The 19,555-nt window shown below is 36.9% G+C and overlaps 1 long non-coding RNA gene across 3 annotated transcripts in view; it reads left to right on the top strand.

Moving 5' to 3' along the window:
- The first annotated feature begins 1,118 nt into the window (after positions 1-1,118).
- Positions 1,119-19,555, top strand: part of LOC132541439 (uncharacterized) — a 39,139-nt gene continuing 20,702 nt past the window's right edge. For 2 of the 3 annotated variants that reach the window (XR_009552651.1, XR_009552649.1), the window contains exons 1-3: positions 1,119-1,651; positions 4,077-4,193; positions 16,971-17,090. This is a non-coding gene — a long non-coding RNA (uncharacterized LOC132541439). The remainder of the gene's footprint in view (positions 1,652-4,076; positions 4,194-16,970; positions 17,091-19,555) is intronic. The other variant, XR_009552650.1, reaches the window with a different exon arrangement.

The following is a 19,555-nucleotide window of genomic DNA, read 5'->3' as shown; positions in this document are numbered from 1 at the left end:
TCATAAGACCTAGCACAAGTATACTGCACTATAATGGATATCTACTTGGACTTCTCAGCTAGTTTTGGTATGCTCTCTTAAGTTAAAAAGGGGGCAGAATAAATAATTTCCATTATACTGAGAACAGGAAGATATACCACTTACTACTCAACACAATACAGGAATCAGGTAAAAAAACTGTTTCCTTTTGTAACATATGTAGAATACAATGCAAAACCAATAGTGTACATCGATGAATTATCTACCACAGGTTCTGGAAAGATTCGGGGAAAATCTGTAGAAGTTTTAAAAAGTTTAATATATTTTAGCAAAAAAAAAAAAGCTTACTCCATAAAAGAAAATAATTATATCATTATAGCATCATAGGTCTAGTTAGATTTAGTGGGTAAAATATTTTCAAACAATAATTTATCATATTTTTGTCTTAGAAAGAATTTAATATTTCTGCTAATCCCTATAAGGAAGATATTGAAAAAAAATAGAATGTTTACAAATGTTAAAATAGAACTTACTGAGGTTACCATCAAATTATGATGGTAGCTATTAATATCATAATATTGACAAGATTAATAAAATTGTTTAAATATATAACCTAATATATAATATGTAGAATGATGATAAGAATCTTTATTCATCTGATAGAAAATACATACCATTGGGGGTCGGTTGGTGGCGCAGCGGGTTGAATGCATGTGGCACAAAGTGCAAGGACCGGAGTAAGTATCCCGGTTCGAGCCCCCCGGCTCCCCACTTGCAGGGGAGTTGTTTCACAGGAGGTGAAGCAGGACTTCAGGTGTCTGTCTTTCTCGTCCCCTCTCTCTCTCCCCCTCCTCTGTCCATTTCTGACTATCCTATCCAACAACGAACGACATCAACAATAATAATAATAACCACAACAAGGGCAACAAAATGGGGGAAAATGGCCTCCAGGAGCAGTGGATTCATGGTGCAGGCACTGAGCCCCAGCAAATAACCCTGGAGGCAAAAAAAAAATGAAAATACATACCATTAAGGTAAAAGTTGCCTAGGAAATTTGTATCTTATACTTGAAAATCGGACTACAGAGAAGTTATCATTTGAAGGACAAAGTTACTTGTTTTCATTCTCAGCAATAGAACTTGCACCAGATTGTTGGTGGCTGCACTTATGCCATATGATAAGCATGTAGTATTTTTTTCAGATTTACAGGCAAACAATTGTTAATGACTAACTGGATTTATTGAAATTTTTGTTATGATTTTCTGTATTCAGATACTGTGCAAAACACTTCACATATTGTCAGTCCCATTTGTAAGTCTTGGAACAGGAAGCTTGAAGTTCCTGCTTTAAATAAAACTGGCCATGTACACCTTGTTTAAGTCATAATTGTGTTAGGCTTTTCTTTATGTTGTTGACTACAAGTAAAAACAAACAATACTTATGACAAGTAACAGTTTATTTGGAAACAAAATAAGAAATTTGCAGATTAAAGAGTGTGTTCTTGGAAAGACCTATATAGAAGCTCTTAAAATTAGGCTGACAAGAGAGGGCTTCCAGAGGCGTGACTGTAGATTAACAGCAGACTCATTTTATTTTCCCAGCTCAACTAGAAAAAGCAGTGAAAATCCAAAAAATATGACCAGGATTTCTTCAAACGCTCACCAAGCCACAGGTAAGTATAGACACACATAGCTCATGGGTAGTCAGTGGGTCAGGGTTGATTCCTCGGACTAAAAAGACAGACTCTGGGACAGCTAGCACCAAGCTGAAAGATTATCAGCTGAGAAGCACCACTTTTGAGCCTGAGTTAAAGCAACAACAACTGTTTAAAAAAAAAAATCATCTACAAACTTCCCAATTTAAAAATTATGATTCTTAAGTTTTCAATGCTGTTACCCCACAGTCTGGAAGAACAGCAGGGAGACACTATATTCATACCAAACACATATCCTGGTAAATCAGGATATGAAAAATCTCACCTGCACCACAACTGTGACTTCTTAACTCAGGTAAGCTTGATTAGGAGTTAAGGAAAGGTTTCAAAATTTAAGATGCCGGACATAGTGGCAATGGGTACCATTTTGCTATTAAGATAGAGAGCACAGATGAGGGGAGGGTTCATGTCCTGGAACATGATGGCAGAGGACCTAGTGGGGTTGTATTGTTATGTGGAAAACTGGGAAGTGTTATGCTTGCACAAACTACTGTATTTATGTGAATGTCAAACATTAATCCCCCTATTAAAAAAAAAAGCCAGAACACATGGCCTGAGGAAGGAAAACACAGAATTCTAGAAATAATAAATCTTGCCTTTTCTTTGCACACAAAGAAAAAGGAAGTATACAAGATTGTAACCCTCCCAGAGGCTAGAACCATAGCAGGGAAACTTTATACTGACATCAAAGACACACACACACACACACACACACACACACACACACACCAAAGACACACACACACACACACACACACAAAAAAAAAACAAAAAAAAAAAACTCCTCTGCCTCACCAAGATATATAAACGTTGGAAAAAAAAAAAAAAAAAACTCTAGCCAGAGCGCCTCCTGCTGGCGCAACAACAAAAGCCACACTAAATGCAGAAACAGAAATATACTGACAACAATGACAGAAACGCCAAATGACTAGACAGACACAGATCTAGGAAAAAAAACAAAAAGAGAAAGAGTTCAGAGAACTCATGAAGTCAATACAAAACACTAAACTTAAGATTCAAGAACTTGGTGATCATTTTACCAAAGAATTACAAAAGTACTGGGGGGAGCGGACTCCAATCAGAACTGCAGGGCCCAAAGAACACTTTGAATGCAATTCAGGTTGAGGTAAGAGGCCTCAGTAGTAGACTTAATAAGGTGGAAGAGGGAATATCAAAACTAGAAGATATAACCATATGAATTTTACCCTCTTGCAAAGAAAACATTTAGAAGACAAATGAAGCACTTTTCTATTAAATGGCATCCTCTATCAGAAAGATGAAAATCAGTTATTTGGATTCCTGCCCTTAGGAGGAGGAGAAGAGTAGAGAACATATCCAAAGAAATAATAACAGAAAATTTTCTATATCTGAGCAATGTTCAAAAGATAGAAATCCAAGATGATGAGGGCACACCTACATTGTTGAATCCAAATGGCGCACACCAAGACACATCATTGTAAAACTGTCTAAAATAAAAGACAAGGAAAAATACTGCAGACTGCTAGGGACAGAAAGAAAGTAATACAGAGGCAAGTCCACTAGACTTGCATAAGATTTCTCATCAAATTATCACTTTTGCTGATGGCATGATATGATACCTAGAGAACCTCAAGGCCTCAACCAAAAACTACTAGAAAAAAATCAATAAATTTAATAATATAGCAGTATAAAAAATCAATACACATAAATCTGTATACAAAGTAGGAATCAGAGAAAAGGGAAATAAATGTCTCAATCCTATTTGTAATCAAATCCAAAAAGATAAAATTCCTTGGGGTGAAACTCACAAAGGACCTTTACAACAAAAACTATAGGACACTGCTTAAAGGGAACAGAGCAGAACACACAGAAGTAGGAGAACATTCCTTGCTCCTATATTAGAAGAATAAACATTATTAAAATAGCCATTTTAACAAAATCAGTCTACAATTACAATGCAATCTCTGTCAAAATTCCAATGACATTTTCAACAGATGACCAGCCAAAGAAGTTATAGGATATACATTTCATGGAATACTATTCTGAAGTCAAAAAAGATGATATTATGTACTTTGGAACAAAATGAATAAAAGTGGATGCTATTATGCTTAACTAAGTTAAGAGGTGAAAGACAACTACCAGATGGTTCCATTCATATATGGAATATAGAGATCTGATTAATTTGAACTTTCCAAAAACAAACAGACAAACAAAAAAAAAAACCAGAAGCAATCAAACTATTTCTAAGATTTGCGAGAAGTATGGTACTTATTTTTGTGAGGTGGAAGTGGGGAGACACAGAACTTTGGTGGTGGATGTCGTGTGGAACAATATGCTTTATCTTACAACCTTGTAAAATATTATTAAGAGCAAATAAAAATAATATTTTTATTTAAAAAGTTAGGTTGACAAATCCATACACATTCTTTGAAGAATCCTATCTCAGCCCGTCAATTTTAGTGGAGGTGAAAACAAGCAAATGTAAAACATGTGGATTTCTGAATATTGTCAGTTTGCACAGGTGAGATATCCTCTTTCTAACTTCCTTACTTTATCTGAATGGATTTCTAAATATTACTGTTTATAATGTAAAACTTATCTTTTGTTAATAATAATTGATATTCTGGAGCTGGGAGATAATTTACCTAAAATAATGCTTAACTTACCCGGCATTTAACTCCAGATTTGAGTACTGACACCATAAAAGAGCAGGATGTATGTTTTTTTTTGGAAGCTCCATGAAGGATGGAGCTGTGCTCTGATGTCTTTTCTCTATGTTTCTCCATCTTTCTCTCTCTGAAAATAAATATTAACCCAGGAGTAGTATAATCATGGATTTATGAGCCCTTGACACCACAAAAGTTTAATAAATGACAATTTTAAATGATTGATACATTGGTCTATTATGATTACAAGGAAAAGAGAAACTGGGACCTGTTTAAATGATAGACTATTTGCCTATAATAACTCATGGAAATTAAAACAACCAAAAAAAATGTAATACACATTGATATGAAAATTAAGAGAAAATTGAAATAGGAAGACTATCCTCATTTCATCTCTGTTCTGTGTCTTGCTTTCAAAATTTTAGAAGTCTCTTCTCCATCAAAATTAATCAGTACATGCATACAGGTAAATTAACTAATCACTTTTTGTGCTACAAAGAAAGACTTTAACACACATTTGCACGGATAGCATGTGCCACCTACTCTTTAATATCTAAATGTGGACGGAAAACTAAGAGCTATCATACACCTTACTAAAAAAGAATCAGATGTCCATGGTGGAACATTGGTGATATAATCACAAAAAGATGGCTTTCTCCCAGAAAACAAATTTTACAATGAAATAACTCGACAAATTTTATCAAAGAATAGCTAAGATTTCTGGTGAAGCAAAGAATGTCATTCTCTGGAGAAAAAGCACTTCCTGAAGCCATTACCCAATGCCACTGCCCCTGGAGGAGTGTACCAAATCTCTCTAACTATCCTCTGTCTTCTCTGCAATCATTTCACAGGAATGAGAGGGCCCAGTGTCTATTTCTCTGTCTTGCCTGTTCACCCCCTCCACCAAGCCCTGAGGGACTGAAGCCAGGGGACCCCAGGACATTGGAGTAGTGAGTTGAATTCTCCAAGGTTCTGGCCCCACTCCTAAGCCCAAAAAGTAATGACTAAGGCAGACTATAGGACAAAGGAGAGTGGATCCTCCTCCAGAAAACCTGCCTAGCTGCATTCCTCAGGTGTACTGGGATGATCTCTGCAAGAAGGACTCTGTCTTTCACTAGAGCAGCAAGGCAATTTTCCTGAGTGACAAGTGTTTTATATTAGGGGAGGAAAGGTGCTCCATGTCCTCTTTGTGAAATTACCCAGGTGCAGTAGGCCTTGTCTGCTGTATATATCCCTGGGGAACTCTGGGGAGAAGTGTTGGAGGGTCAGTGGGACATCTACTACCAGTATTTGCTCCATAAAGAGATCAACAGGTAGAGTTGCAGTCTGTAGCAGCCTAGGACCAATAGATTGTACTTCCCAGAGAGCATCTTTTGTCAAACCTACCAGATGGCCACTCCATCAACCCAGATCTGTATCCCCCACCCACTCTTTATGACAGCAGAGACTTATAAATATAGACACAGTTGTGTCAACATTAGATCCTCAGCCTGCCCACTTCTTTTTTATATTGTATTTATTTATTCCCTTGTTTTTTTTTATTGTTGTAGTTATTATTGATGTCATCATTGTTGGATAGGACAGAGAGAAATGGAGAGAGGAGGAGAAGACAGAGAGGGGGAGAGAAAGATAGACACCTGCAGACATGCTTCACCACTTGTGAAGCGACTCCCCTGCAGGTGGGGAGCCAGGAGCTCAAACCAGGATCCTTCCACCAGTCTTTGTGCTTTGCACCATGTGAGGCTTAATCTGCTGCACTACCACCCAACTCCCAAGCCTGCCCACTTCTAAGACATATCACAACAGGGCTGGCTCCAGAGACACTAGGATCATCAGAACAGAGGTCACCTCACACTATATGTAAACAGCAATACCCAGCACACAAATTTCAAAAGATACCAAAGATAGTGATCAAATTGAAAATAACCACTACAACAGTGACTCATAGGCACATTTATCACTCATTGACAGAAGTTGAAAAGCAAGATCAGAAGGGAAGACGCTAAGCAGAACTTGGACTGGAGCTGATGTATTGCACCAAAGTAAAAGACTCTGGGGTGAGGGTAGGAGTGGGAAGGGTTCAGGTCCTGGAACATGATGGGAAAAGATGACCTAGTGGGGATTGTATTTTTGTTTGGAAGTGCTATACATGTACAAACTATTGTATTTAACTGTCAACTGTAAACCATTAATCCCCCAATAAAGAAAGAAAATAAATAAATAAAATAAAATAACCACTACAACAGGGACTCAGGTCAGAAGCCCAGAAAAAATTTCCTATAAACTAAAAACAAATAAGAAACAGGAACAAACAAACATTAACTGATGCAATCATCACAGGAGTAAGGAAAAATTTTGAGGGAAGTGTCAGAAATGGGAAACAACAAATGAGACTCTGAAAAAAAAAAAACTATACTGAGGTAATTGGAGAGCTGAAAGCTGAAATAGCTGAGCTAAGAGACCAACTGGTTGAACAATATATTTTGGTAACAAAAGAGCTGAATTAAGTAATAGAGCTGAGGAAAATGAGAGCAGAATTAGCAAGATCAAGGATAAATTAGAGAAAACTAAGAAAGAAAAGAACTAAAAATAAAGATTAAGAAACACAGAAAACAATACCAGGGATGAACACAAGGGATGAACTCAAAAGAAGTAATATACCCATTACTGGCTTACCAGATGAAGTAGAAAACACAAGCAAGCCAATCACAGCCAAAGAAATTGAAACAGTTATAAAGAATCTTCCCAACAATAAAAATCTAGGACTTTAGTATCCCAGGAGGTTTATATTACAGGAAAGAGTAGGTAACTCATTTGCTAAGTTTGACTAGATAGTCTGATTAAGAAGCATGGGGTATTATGTATCTATTAACAAAAAAGAAAATAAAAATCTTGCTGTTTGTGATAATATAAATAGATGTTAAGGACATAATGCTAAATGTAAGAAGTAGAAAGACAAATATAGCATGTTTAATCTTTTATGCGGAATATAAAGAAACAAAGCAAAAATTACAACAACAACAAAACTTTCTCAGATGTAGAGAATAATTTAGTGATAGCTAAAGAAGAGACAGGTTGGGAGTGGATGGAATAGATTTTTTTTTTAAAGGCAAATCTTTTTGGTGGAGAATATTAGACAGTGTCCACATCTATTTTTGCTGTCAGCATAATGTTAGCATCATTGAAGATGGAAGAGAATGTTTCTGTGTCTGCAATCTTTTGGGAGAGCTTAAAAAGTATAGGTAGTAGCTCTTTCTTGGAAGTTTTGTAGAATTTTGTTCAATAATTCATTAGGCAAATACAGAATTTTTTATTTTAAATTATGTGCTTCAATATATATTATTTTTATTTTTCTTGTGTTCTTTTAAAAGGAACTTCCTTCTTACTGTTTATTTCTAGAATGTATGCTAATTGTATGTTAGTCCTTAATTCCCCCCACCCATTTTTTTCATTTTTCTACAGTTTCTTCTTTTATCTCTTACATTTTTTATACTTTCTAGAATATTTTTTGTCTTCATTTAATTAACTTTTATTAAATGTTGACAAAACTGTTAAAATAATATACAAACTTTGGAAACAGCCCAAATTTCCAAAGACTGATGAGTGATTGGGGAAATTATTTTATATATACACATTTAAGTGTTCTTAAGCTATATGAAATGATACAACCTGGATGGAACTTGAAAGAATCATGTTACATGGGATAAATCAGAATGATAAATACTATCTCACCTTTAAGTGAGACTTAAGAAATAAGATGAGGAAAAAGGCAAAGTAAACATTTAGTTAACTATCATCTATTGAAGCATATCCAAGGGCTTTATCAGGGGGCAAGCAAAAAGGAATTTAAAGAGAAGTAAAGACTTACTGCCTTGTGATGGAGGAACATGACAAGTTGACCGATGATTGTGAATCATCTTTTCCTCAATAAATGTTCAGCCAGTGATATTACAAATAGAAGTTGTAAGATTCAAAAATTCAGGTCATCATGTCCTTAATCCTTTGTCATTTAATTATATTAGGATTTATTAAAAACCAGGCTACCTGGGATCAAAATCACTTTGATTTATACAACAGCCTAACCATCATGACTCTACATTGGAACACTTTTTGTGGTTTTATTTTATTTTATTTTATTTTATTAGTGAATTAATATTGATTTATAAAACTATGGGACAACAGGAGTATAATTCCACATGGTTCCCACCACTAGACTTCTGAGTCCCCATCCCCTCCATTAGAAAGTGCATTTTCTAATTTGATGTTGTCCTATTGGTTTACTTAAACTTCCACTGATCAGTGTATCTATTTTTGTTGTAGCACCAGGCAGTTTTGATTATAATGGTCCTACAATATAGTTTGAGGAATAGAAGTATGATACCTCCAGGTTTATTTTTTTTTCTCAAGACTGTTTTGGTGATTCTAGGTATTTTCTGATTCCAGATAAACATTTATAGCTTTTGTTCTGATTTGGTGTTTTTACAAAGGAATGCCACTGATTTTTGTATGTTAATTTTGTAGTCTGACACCTTACTGTATTGCCTGATAATTTTTAGGAGCTTTCTGCTAGATTCATTAGGTTTTTCTATGAATACTATCATATCATATGCACTTAATGACTGTTTAATTTCTTTTCCAGTTTGTATCCCTTTAATTCCTTGCACTTGCCTAATTGCTATGGCAAGAACTTCCAGTACTATGTTAAATAGTAATAGTGATAGTGGGCATATTTGTCTAGTACCTGATCTGAGAAGGAATGCTTTCAAGCTTCTCACCATTGAGTATTATGTTGGCTGTAGGTTAGCTGTATATAAACTCCACAAGGTTAATTAGGTACACTTGTAATTTAAAATTAGGTACACTTAAAGTTTATATAATGTTTTATACTAATGCTACCTCAATAAAACTTATTTTTAAAGTGGCAAATTTGTATAATAGATTAATAGTTATAGCTGAAAAAAACTTGCAAAAAGAAACACATCTATTTATTTTTTAAAAATTTTTTAACCAGAGCACTGTTTAGCTCTGGCTTATGATGGTGCAGGGGATTGAACCTGGGACTTTGGAGCCTTAGGCATGAGAGTCTGTTTGCATAACCATTATGCTATCTACCCTCCACCCCAGAAACACATCTATTAACTTCAAAAATAAGTTGCATAAGAAAACAGATATAAACACAGTCAACCACTTAACTCAAGTCTCTATACATATATGTAAATAATTTTCAAAAAACATTTTGTTTGCTTAATGATTAAGATACAGAGACAAATTCCCAAAGAGAGAGAAAGACCAGAGCAATACTCAACTCTGTTCTATGATGGTACTGAGGGTTGATCCTAGGATTTCAGAGTCTTGAGAATGAAAGTCTTTTGCATAACCATTAAGCTATTTTCCCAACCCTAGTAGTGTTCTAAATAAAATATATGTTTATTAATGGGGATCAAACTGGAACTTCAAGCTTAAAAGTCCAAAGTTTTGCCACAGCAGCACCTCTCTGGTAGTGAATATATTAACAACAAAAATTAAAGAGTTTGAACTCTCCATTAATAAATTTACTCCAAGATTAAGGCAAAGGAGGAAAAGGTGTGAAGGTGTGTGTGTATGTGTGTGTATATGTGTATAACAACAAAAGACTTCATCTATTGTTATAAAAGGTCAATATGTGATGTTTAAAAATGATAAGTCACTGCCTAAATAGCTACATATTTTTAAGACAGGTATAAAAACGTGAAAAAGTAGTTGCCTTCAATGTAAGTAAGCTGGGAGCAGACATAGGAACTAGTTTTATGTATATGCACTGCTTTTATTAAAGGTCATAATTCTTTAATGATATAAGTAATCATATTGCTCTGATGGTTGTAGATGTTTGTGTAAAAAAATTCCATCAATGTGACTTGACCCTTTTCAGTTCTGCCTCCTCAATTGATCCCTCAAAATGTCTGTACAAAAATGTAAAATTAAGTTAAACAGAAAACAAACTGTACCAGGCATACTCATTGTTCTTAGAGAGCTAAGAATGTATTCCCTGTGGTGCTTCTTCTTTTTTTTTTTTTTTTTTTTACTTCAGAGCAAAGCAAAGACATGTTACATAACACTGAGTTTCAGCAAAAACCTGGATATCAGGTTGTATGTATTGCTTAGATGAGACCAGACATGAAGAGATTGGTGGTGACAAGTGTTGTCACTTCTCTCTCTGACAGTAGGCAAGTGGCATACTGTATATACAAGATCTGATATCATGCTCTCAGGATGAACAAAAAAAAAAAGAAAAGGTAAGTGAAAAATAACATTTCAGGAAGAGCTATCTGAGAAAATAATGGCAAATTACACATGATTTAGCTTTTCTTTTAGCTTCTATAAAGACATAGGAACCACGAACTGAGCAATTGAGCCCTAATTAAGTCTCCTCTGGATCATTGGTATAGCATACCCAATTCTCAGTCTGTGATTTTAAAAGACATCAGATCATCCTCTAATTTATATGCAGTTTTTCTTGTTTTGGCAGTTGTTTTTTTTAATTTTTTTTCCCTTTAGCAAAATGAGGTTAATGTTAGTCATTAAGAATAAAGAAAAACAATTACAAAATGAAAAAATATATAGATGAATTTTCATTAGAGACTAATTTAATGGACTTGAACTCAGCACACCTAATATATATAACTGTAAGTCTGTTCATAAAATTGCATGGCCTTTGCTTAAACTCAGTGGGAATTTAGAGAGATTATTTTGGCTGTTTGAAGACACCATGTTTTTTCCATTAATGCCAGGAAAATGTATTGTGCAACTAAAATATCACTAATAAAAATAAATGTGAAAGTTGTAAATTTCAAATGATGTAAGAAATATAGTCAATACCTGCCTTTCCAAGTGCGTATATGACATTTCATTAAGCTTAAAATTGAAGACACACTGTATTGTGTTCTATCACTCTCTCTCTTTCTCTCTCTCTCTCTTTTTTCATTTGCCACTAGGGTTATTGCTGGTATTCAGTACCTCCAAAAAAATCCACAGCTACTCCTGTCAACCATTTGTCTCCTCATTCTCCTCTTCTTTTTCTCTTCTTCCTCCTCAGGCTTCTTCTTTCTTCTCCTTTTCCTTCTCCATCTTCTTCTTTATCTCCTTCCTTTTAATAAAGACAGAACTTTAATGTGAAGGGGGAGATAGATAGATAGATGATAGATAAATAGATGATAGATAGATAGATAGATAGATAGATAGATAGATAGATAGATAGATAGAGATAGAGAGAGGCACCAGAATCACTGCTTCACTTCTCAAATGGGGACCTAGGACTTTACCTTGTGTTTTTTTGGCCCTGTAATGTGTGCCCTCTACCAATGAGACACTGCCTGGCTCCTTATATACAATCTTTTTATTTTATATCATTTAGTCATTTGTTTACATATTTAAGGGTTTTATTTTTTGGTTTTTTTTTTTTTTATCAAAGCACTGTTCAGCTCTGATTTATGTTGGTTGTTGGTGTGTAGGGTTGAACCTGGGACTTCAGAGCTTCAAGCATAAAACTCTTGTATAGCCACTAGGCTATCTCCCCCACATGGTCCAATTTATTTAGAAGGAGGAACCTAAATGTTCGCACAAGTAATCATCCTCTAGAATCTAGTAACACAAAGAATGTGAAAGGGGAAGCTTTAGCTGAAAGGAAGCTCTCAGGTGAACTCACAGATACTCTGCTCAGATATATGGAATTCCCACACCCTCCAAATATTTTCAAATTCTCTGCTGCCTTCCAGTGGGTTGCTTTTTTTTTAATCTTTTTTTTATTTAATTTTTTTATTTATAAAAAGGAAGCATTGACTAAACTATAGGATAAGAGGGGTACAACTTCACACAATCCCCACCACCAGAACTCCATATCCCATCCCTCTCCTGATAGCTTTCTTATTCTTTAACCCTCTGGGAGTATGGACCCAAGGTCATTGTGGGATGCAGAAGGTGGAAGGTCTTGCTTCTGTAATTGCTTCCCAGCTGAACATGGGTGTTGACAGGTTGATCCATAATCCCAGCCTGTGTTTCTCGTTCCCTAGTGGGAAGGGCTCCAGGGAAGCAAAGCTCCAGGACACATTGGTGGGGTTTTCTATCTGGGGAAGTCAGGTCAGCATCATACTAGCATCTGGAACTTGGTGGTTGACAAGAGATTTAACATACAAAGCCACACAAGTTGTTGACCAATCATGGACCTAAAGGCTGGAATAGTGCAGATGAAGAATTGGGGGGGGGGCTCCATTTTGCAGATAGCTAGTAGTCATATTTTAGTTATATTCTAAAGGGCCTGTGGCTATCCTAGTTTTTTTTTTCTTGCCTGAGCCTGAAATCTGACATGCAAGTGGATCCTAATAATTGTCGGCAGAGGTTATGTCATGGCTGGCAAAAGTACCAGAAAGCTGGATCAGGGAAGAGAGTAGCTCCCAAATATGGGAAAGATGTATAAATATTTTTGACTGTAAACCCTTTTGGTTTGATGTGCTCCGGGGCCCATATTCAGCTTAGGAGCCTATGTAACCTCTGCATCCCTGTAGATCTGAGCTAAAATTCTTTGGTCATAAGTAGGAACGTTCCAAGGTGCCCCAGTATCAGGACCATCTTCCACAGGTGTAGCATAGAATATATTTTCCAGCCTCCCTTCGGAGGATGGAACATTCTCTACTATTGTTGAACAAAGTTGAGAGCAAGGGTCTATGGGGGCCCACAAAGGGTCTGTTGTGTTGTTCCTGATAGGAGTGACCAGTAACAATGGAGAGAGGTATTTATTCGAGGTCTAAGCTCATGAAGTCTATTTGGGAATCTCAGGACTCCCGGAATAGGGCCCCAGCTGATGGAGTGGCCTAATAGTGATTAAAAAGTCATTAGAACAGGTGGGAAAGGACCTGTTCCAAACTGGAAGGTTAAGAGCACAGTACCTAAAAAAAAAAAAAGTCATCGTTAAAATATGCCAGTGTCTTTTTTCCTTATTCAGCTTTTGCAGTACTTGCTTTGATGAGGTTAGCTTTGGAATGAGTAAGAGAAATGTAATAGGAAGTAGGTGAGAAGGCTATCTAAGTCTAAGTAGACACTAATGCATTGTGAACTTTTTAATGACTTACTATATACTATTGTGTATTTTTGCTTTCAGGTATATATTTGATGCTAATTTATGGATACATGTGAACATATACTCTATCTTATGGGACATGGTCTATATCTAGGTTTTGGGATTTAGTTAGGAAATGAACCTCCTGGAGTGGAATTAGAGAATACTATGAAAGGAAATGTTTCATCTGAGTAATGAGGGTAAAGGGTTGACATTCCATGCCTGACATCTCTGGACACAGTCTGAAGTGAAGCATGGTGAGGTGGTACTCCTTGCATTGGTTAGGTTGGATCAGCAGATGCAATATCATTTGGTATGAATTGAGAGAAGCATGCAAGAAAGTGAGCCCCACCCTAGAGGTTCCAGGACTGGGGGAGAAATATAGGCTCTAAAGAGGAAGAAGGATATTCCTGCTGTCTTAGGGTTTTAGAAGACAGTAGATAGTTATTGCTATAATCACATTATTTGGCAAATGGTTTAACTTTGAAAAAAGTCTCTTTGTTAGGATTTGCTGTATCATACACAACATCACCATAATTTATGTCTTTTGACATTATTCGTATATAGCTGTGTCACTGGTTACTTCTGTTCTCCCTGGTCTAAGCTTTTAAGAGAGTCAACATATCAAAGACTCAGCCTATGTATTTAAAAGACTCAGTCTGTGATTTAAAAAAGTTTAAGACATTCAATCAATTTTCCCCTCTCATATTAATTAAATGGTGATTTATATTACTACAAATTAATAGGAGTATACATCAACACCATTCTCACCACCAAAACACTGTGTTCCATAAAACCTCCCGCCCCCCCTACCCCCACCACCTTGAAGCTAAACATCCTCCCTCATCCTCAACCCAGGGTTTTTACTTTGGTGCCCTACTCCAAATTCAGTCAAATCCTGCTTTGAGTTTCCCTTTCTGTTCTTCTTTCTCAACTTCTGTTTATGAGTGGGATTATCCCATACTTACCTTTATGTTTCTGACTTAGCTCACTTAACACAATTCCTTCTAGCTCCATCTAAGGTGGGTCAGAGAAGGTGGGTTAATAGTTAATAATGGGTTAATAGCTGCACAGTATCCCATTGTGTATATATACCACAATTTTCTCAGCCACTTATCTGTTGTTGGGCACCTGGATTGCTTCCAGGTTTTAGAAATGTGTACACCTATGTTCATAGCAGCACAATTTGTAATAGCTGGAGAAGTCTGCTGATAATCCTATGGGTTTTTCCCTGTACATGACTTTTTTTTTTCTTGTAGCCTTTAGGATTCTTTCTTTATCCTTACTTTTTTTCATTGTAACTATGATGTGTCTTGGTGTCTTCAGGTCTGGTTGATTCTGTTCAGAACTCTTTGGGCCTCTGGAATCTTAATATCCTTTCTGTTGTTTAGGTCTGGAAAGTTTTCTTCTATAATTCCTTCTATAATGTTTAGTTCCCCTTTCTTTCTTTCTTCCTATGGCAGGCCAATTATATGAGTGTTACTTCTTTTGAGATAGTCTGATATGTCTCTTGTTATTTTCAGTGTCTCTCAATCACTTTTTGAACTCTTTTACCACTTCTTTGTTTTCTCTAGCTCATCCTCTTTCTGGCTAATTCCGTTTTCTGCTTCTGTTAGCCTGCTTTCCCTTCCCTCGGCTTCTTTCTTCAGTTCAGTTAAAGTGTTAGCTTGTTCTGCTAATTGACCTTTTAGATCAGCTAGTTCAGCTTTCAGTTCTCTAATTACCTCATGGTTGCTTGTGGTTTCCTTGAGGGTCTCATCTGTTATTTCCATAATTCTGAAAGCCCTTTCCTCTATAGTTGTCTTCATTTCTGTGATTATTAGGTTTACTATTGCTTGCATACTTTTCTTATCTATGGTTACTTCTGACTGATCTGGAGTTTATTCTGGGCTCCTGTCTTGATTAATTGTGGTAGAAGTTTTATTTGCACTTGATTTAACCATTTTCTTTTTATTGATGTGTTTTTTATTTTTCTGTTCTGTCATTCTTCAATTGTTGTGTTTTGAGTACAAGCCATGCTATATTAAATACCTTTATGACAAATGTAGTCACCCAACCTCAGAAATTACAGTAGTTGTTGTATGCTTTACATTGGGTTGTTCTAGCTCTCCCCGCCAAGAAAATTGGATCAGTCCTGCTAATTTCATGGGCCCGCTTGGCCCTGCCCCAAGGAACCCCGAGAGGGTTCAAGAGTTCCAGAGTTCGAGAGTTGGAGAGTGGCAGAGTTAGAGAGTGCTTGGCGCCGTCGCGGGGGAAAGAGGCAACAGAGTTCTGTTTGGTGATTAGTTTGTCTTAGTTTATAAATCGTTGTTCCTGAATAAAGAAATACAGCTTCCCTGCCCAGCCGTATGTCTCTGGTCATCTCTGTTACCCGCCCGTGAAGTTAGCCCGGCCAGCTGGAGCCTCCGAATTTTAACAACAAGTAGTAACTTAAGGAAGGATGGATGCAGTTCAACTAATACCAGCTAGCCAAACAACACCTCCAGTCAAACACTTCCAGAAAAAAGCAACCAAATCCAAAGGAAAAATAAAGAGAAAGAAAGAAAAAAAAAGGAAAGCAAGAATAAGCAATTATTATTACTATCCACTGTAAATTCTAGGGACAGCAAGAGGAGAAAGGGAAGTAGAGAAGAGAGATACACACACATAGAGACCACTTGGTGTCAGACTTCTTCCCCAAAATAATTCACAAAGAAATATCAGTGAATTCAGAAATCAAAAAGAGAAAGGAAGAAAAGAAGACAAGAACAAGAAAAAAAAAAAAGCAGTGAAAGGAAAGATTTTTTTTTTTAATTAGCTAGGAGGAGGGAGAAAGGAGAGTGTAGGAAAGAGGTAGAGAGAACCAAGATCTTCTCACACTGGATAGGACTCCTAGTCACCTAGCAATGGAGAAAACAACAACAGTTAATTTTGGTCAACCTGAAGATGGAGGGGGCAAAAGGAATACACGTATATAATAATAGTAATAATAAAACAGATTAGAGTAAAAAACCCTAACAGTCACTCTGTAGCTTAGACCGCTCCAGATTGACTGCAGGCAAAGATGGCCAATTGTACAAAATATTAAAAAAAAAAAAAAAACACCTCCAGGTAGTCTTTCCCAGGCAGGGGTGAGGCTCTGATTGGTCAGGTATTTTATCACTCAAATAGGGCTCCACCAACCTAAAAAAAAAAAAAAAAAGAAGAGGGAGAAAGAGAAGGAGAAGGAGGAGGAGGAGGAGGAGGAGGAGGAGGAGGAGGGGAAGAAGAAGAAGAAGAAGAAGAAGAAGAAGAAGAAGGAGGAGGAGGAGGAGGAGGAGGAGGAGGAGGAGGAGGAGGAGGAGGAGGAGGAGGAGGAGAAGGAGAAGGAGAAGGAGAAGGAGAAGAAGAAGAAGAAGAAGAAGAAGGAATCTTGGCAAAGAAAATAGCTCAGCAGGGAGCCTACTAGGAGTGGGGGCTATTTCTGGGGTGGGGGGAGGGGTGAACTTCAGAAATAATCAAGAGATTTCCTTTCTTTTTGCCCCCTGGCCTCCGTTTTCTAAACCAAGAGTGGTCTCACCCATAGGACCCTCCTCCTGATAGCCCAGTATTCTACTGTATCCAGAGAATCCACAATCTCCTTGTTGGTACTCATGCCAGCTACTGTTTGCAAATTGCCATCTTGGCTCCGCCCCTCAGAATAATGGTAGGTTGCTTTTTTAACCATAAAATTGATACAATGAAATATATCAATTTGGATGGGTTATTATGAGGTAAGTTAATTAAAGTCCGAAACTATCTCCAAAAAAATTCTGGAAAACGCCGTACCTATTGTGAGTGAGACAGAATTTCCAGAGGGATTTGAATTCATTTTCACCAAAGTCATCCATACTGCATGACCATGAGAGATGCCCCTTGGTCTCCTCAAAGCTCAGTCTGTGGCTACAGGAGGGAGCCAGTGTGACTCTCACAGTACAATTAAATATGTTGGACTGGTAGGGAAAGATAATTTTTAAATGGCATGCAAGGATGACAGAATTTGAATAAAATCCCTTTTATTTATTTATGTCCAAATCTATGTGAATGTAAAATGCCATCTCTATCATGTGTTATTTATGGTGTTCTTTTTTTTTTTTTCTTTTCCTTTGGAAAAAATAAAGTAAAAAAGGAATGGAGAAGCATGTTGGCTTGAAGTTCTATTTAGACAGAACGGCATTCCCACTGACAAGGGATTGATGCGGAAACTTGGAAACGGTCAGCACATGATGGACCCAGAATGGGCACACTCCACATCCCTGTTGCCTGTTCTGATCTGGGCAGGTCTGAAATAGCATTTCTTGTCATTTAGCACAGCTAGAAATTATTATATCTGTGCTTCACCATGAATAGGGGGATGTGAAATATGTAAAAATCCTAAAGACAATTTTATTTATAGCTGTTGCAAGCAATGTTTATACAAAGTTTATTAAATATGTCACCCACATTGATTTATCCCAACCAGTCTCTTCACTCACTAATATTTATGGGATGGGTTCAGTTGCAACAATTATTATATATGCTGGAGAGTACGTTATAACTAGGGATTCACCCTAGCAATTATACAGGAGACAAAATGCTTCCTGAAGACCTAAGGGCAGACTAGGAAGAGTATTTGGGGGCACAAAGTTGTTATAACTGAATGCCACCGCATTAATTTAGATCAGGATATGTAGAACTTCTCTTTCTTAAAAAGTAGAACTTGTTTTAGATCTTTTGTTTTTCTGAGTTTTTCTTATTGCCGGGAGGATACTAGGCTTTGCTGCACATTTCCTTTCCCTCATGCAAACCTTCTGTCTGAAAATGTTTTCTTCTTCATATCTTTGAATCACTACTCCTCAGAAACATGGTCAGAAGAGTCTGCGCTTACAGATACCTATAGTAGAAACTGGAAACATGTTACTTGCCCAGAATTGGCATATGATGCAAAAGGCTAAAACATTACTAACAAAGAAACCAGAATCTTCTAAAAAGCCCAAGGTAACTACTGAAATTCCATGATGACAAACTCCAAAACAAACCAAACTAAAGCTATAATTAAATGCTACTTCTGTTTTCCTGAGAAAAAACTAAGAAGTCTTTTGTTTGGAGAAATTTACTTAACTTTGATTTGCAGAATAAGGGCTGCAGGAATGGTATGAAAGTAGACAGTAAAACAAATAGGCAACTAAACTCTTCAGCAAAAGAAGTTAATAGCAATTTGGGGCTAATGTCTATTATATGGGCCATTAAGATGGTTCATTCAGGAGGGTGCCCCCTTTGCCATGTCCACAATCCAGGTTCAGCCCAGTATACCAATACCATATGGCAACAGAGAAAGTTTCAGTGCTGTGTTTTATAGTTGTTGTTGTTTATTTTTTTGTAATTTTATTTATTTTCCCTTTTGTTGCCCTCGTTTTTTATTGTTATTGTAGTTATTATTGTTGTTATTGATGTTGTCATTGTTAGATAGAACAGAGAGAAATGGAGAGAGAAGGGGAAGAGAAAGACAGACACCTGCAGACCTGCTTCACCGCCTGTGAAGCGACTTCCCTGTAGGTGGGGAGCTGAGGGCTCGAACCAGGATCCTTATGCCAAACCTTGTGCTTTGTGCCACCTGCGCTTAACCCGCTGCGCTACTGCCTGGCTCCCTGGCTCCGTAGGTGCTGTGTTTTTTCCTTCCTCTACATCTCTTTATCTCTCTGTATGTGAAAAGTTTAGCCAGAGTGGTGGAAAAATGAAAATAAAAATAGTAAGGTGTACTGAACAACAGGGAAATGGTGTGTGATCTTGAAGGTGGAAGGGAGAGCATAACAGTGAGAAGAAAAAAAAAAGTATGAGAAGGAACAGGGTGGTGGGTGGGACACCTGATTGAGGGCATACATTACCATGTGAAAGGCTCTCAAGGCCCCAGTCCCTACCTACAGGGGGAATGCTTCACAAACTGTGAAACTGTTGCAGGAGTCTCTCTTTCCCTTTCCTTTCTATCCCCTCCCTCCTTTCTTCTTGGCTTCTCTCTGTCTTTATCCAATAATATGTATAAAGGAAATAAATTATATATAGTTATATATCTAAAGAAAATAATTATGAGAAATTCTATGAGCTAGTGAGCCTGACAAGTGATCTTTGAGCACTGGTATGTGTCATACGTAAACT

This window comes from Erinaceus europaeus, chromosome 11 (assembly GCF_950295315.1).
Source record: "Erinaceus europaeus chromosome 11, mEriEur2.1, whole genome shotgun sequence".
Classification (NCBI taxonomy): Eukaryota; Metazoa; Chordata; class Mammalia; order Eulipotyphla; family Erinaceidae; genus Erinaceus; species Erinaceus europaeus.
This window is presented reverse-complemented; position numbering and strand designations above follow the sequence as displayed.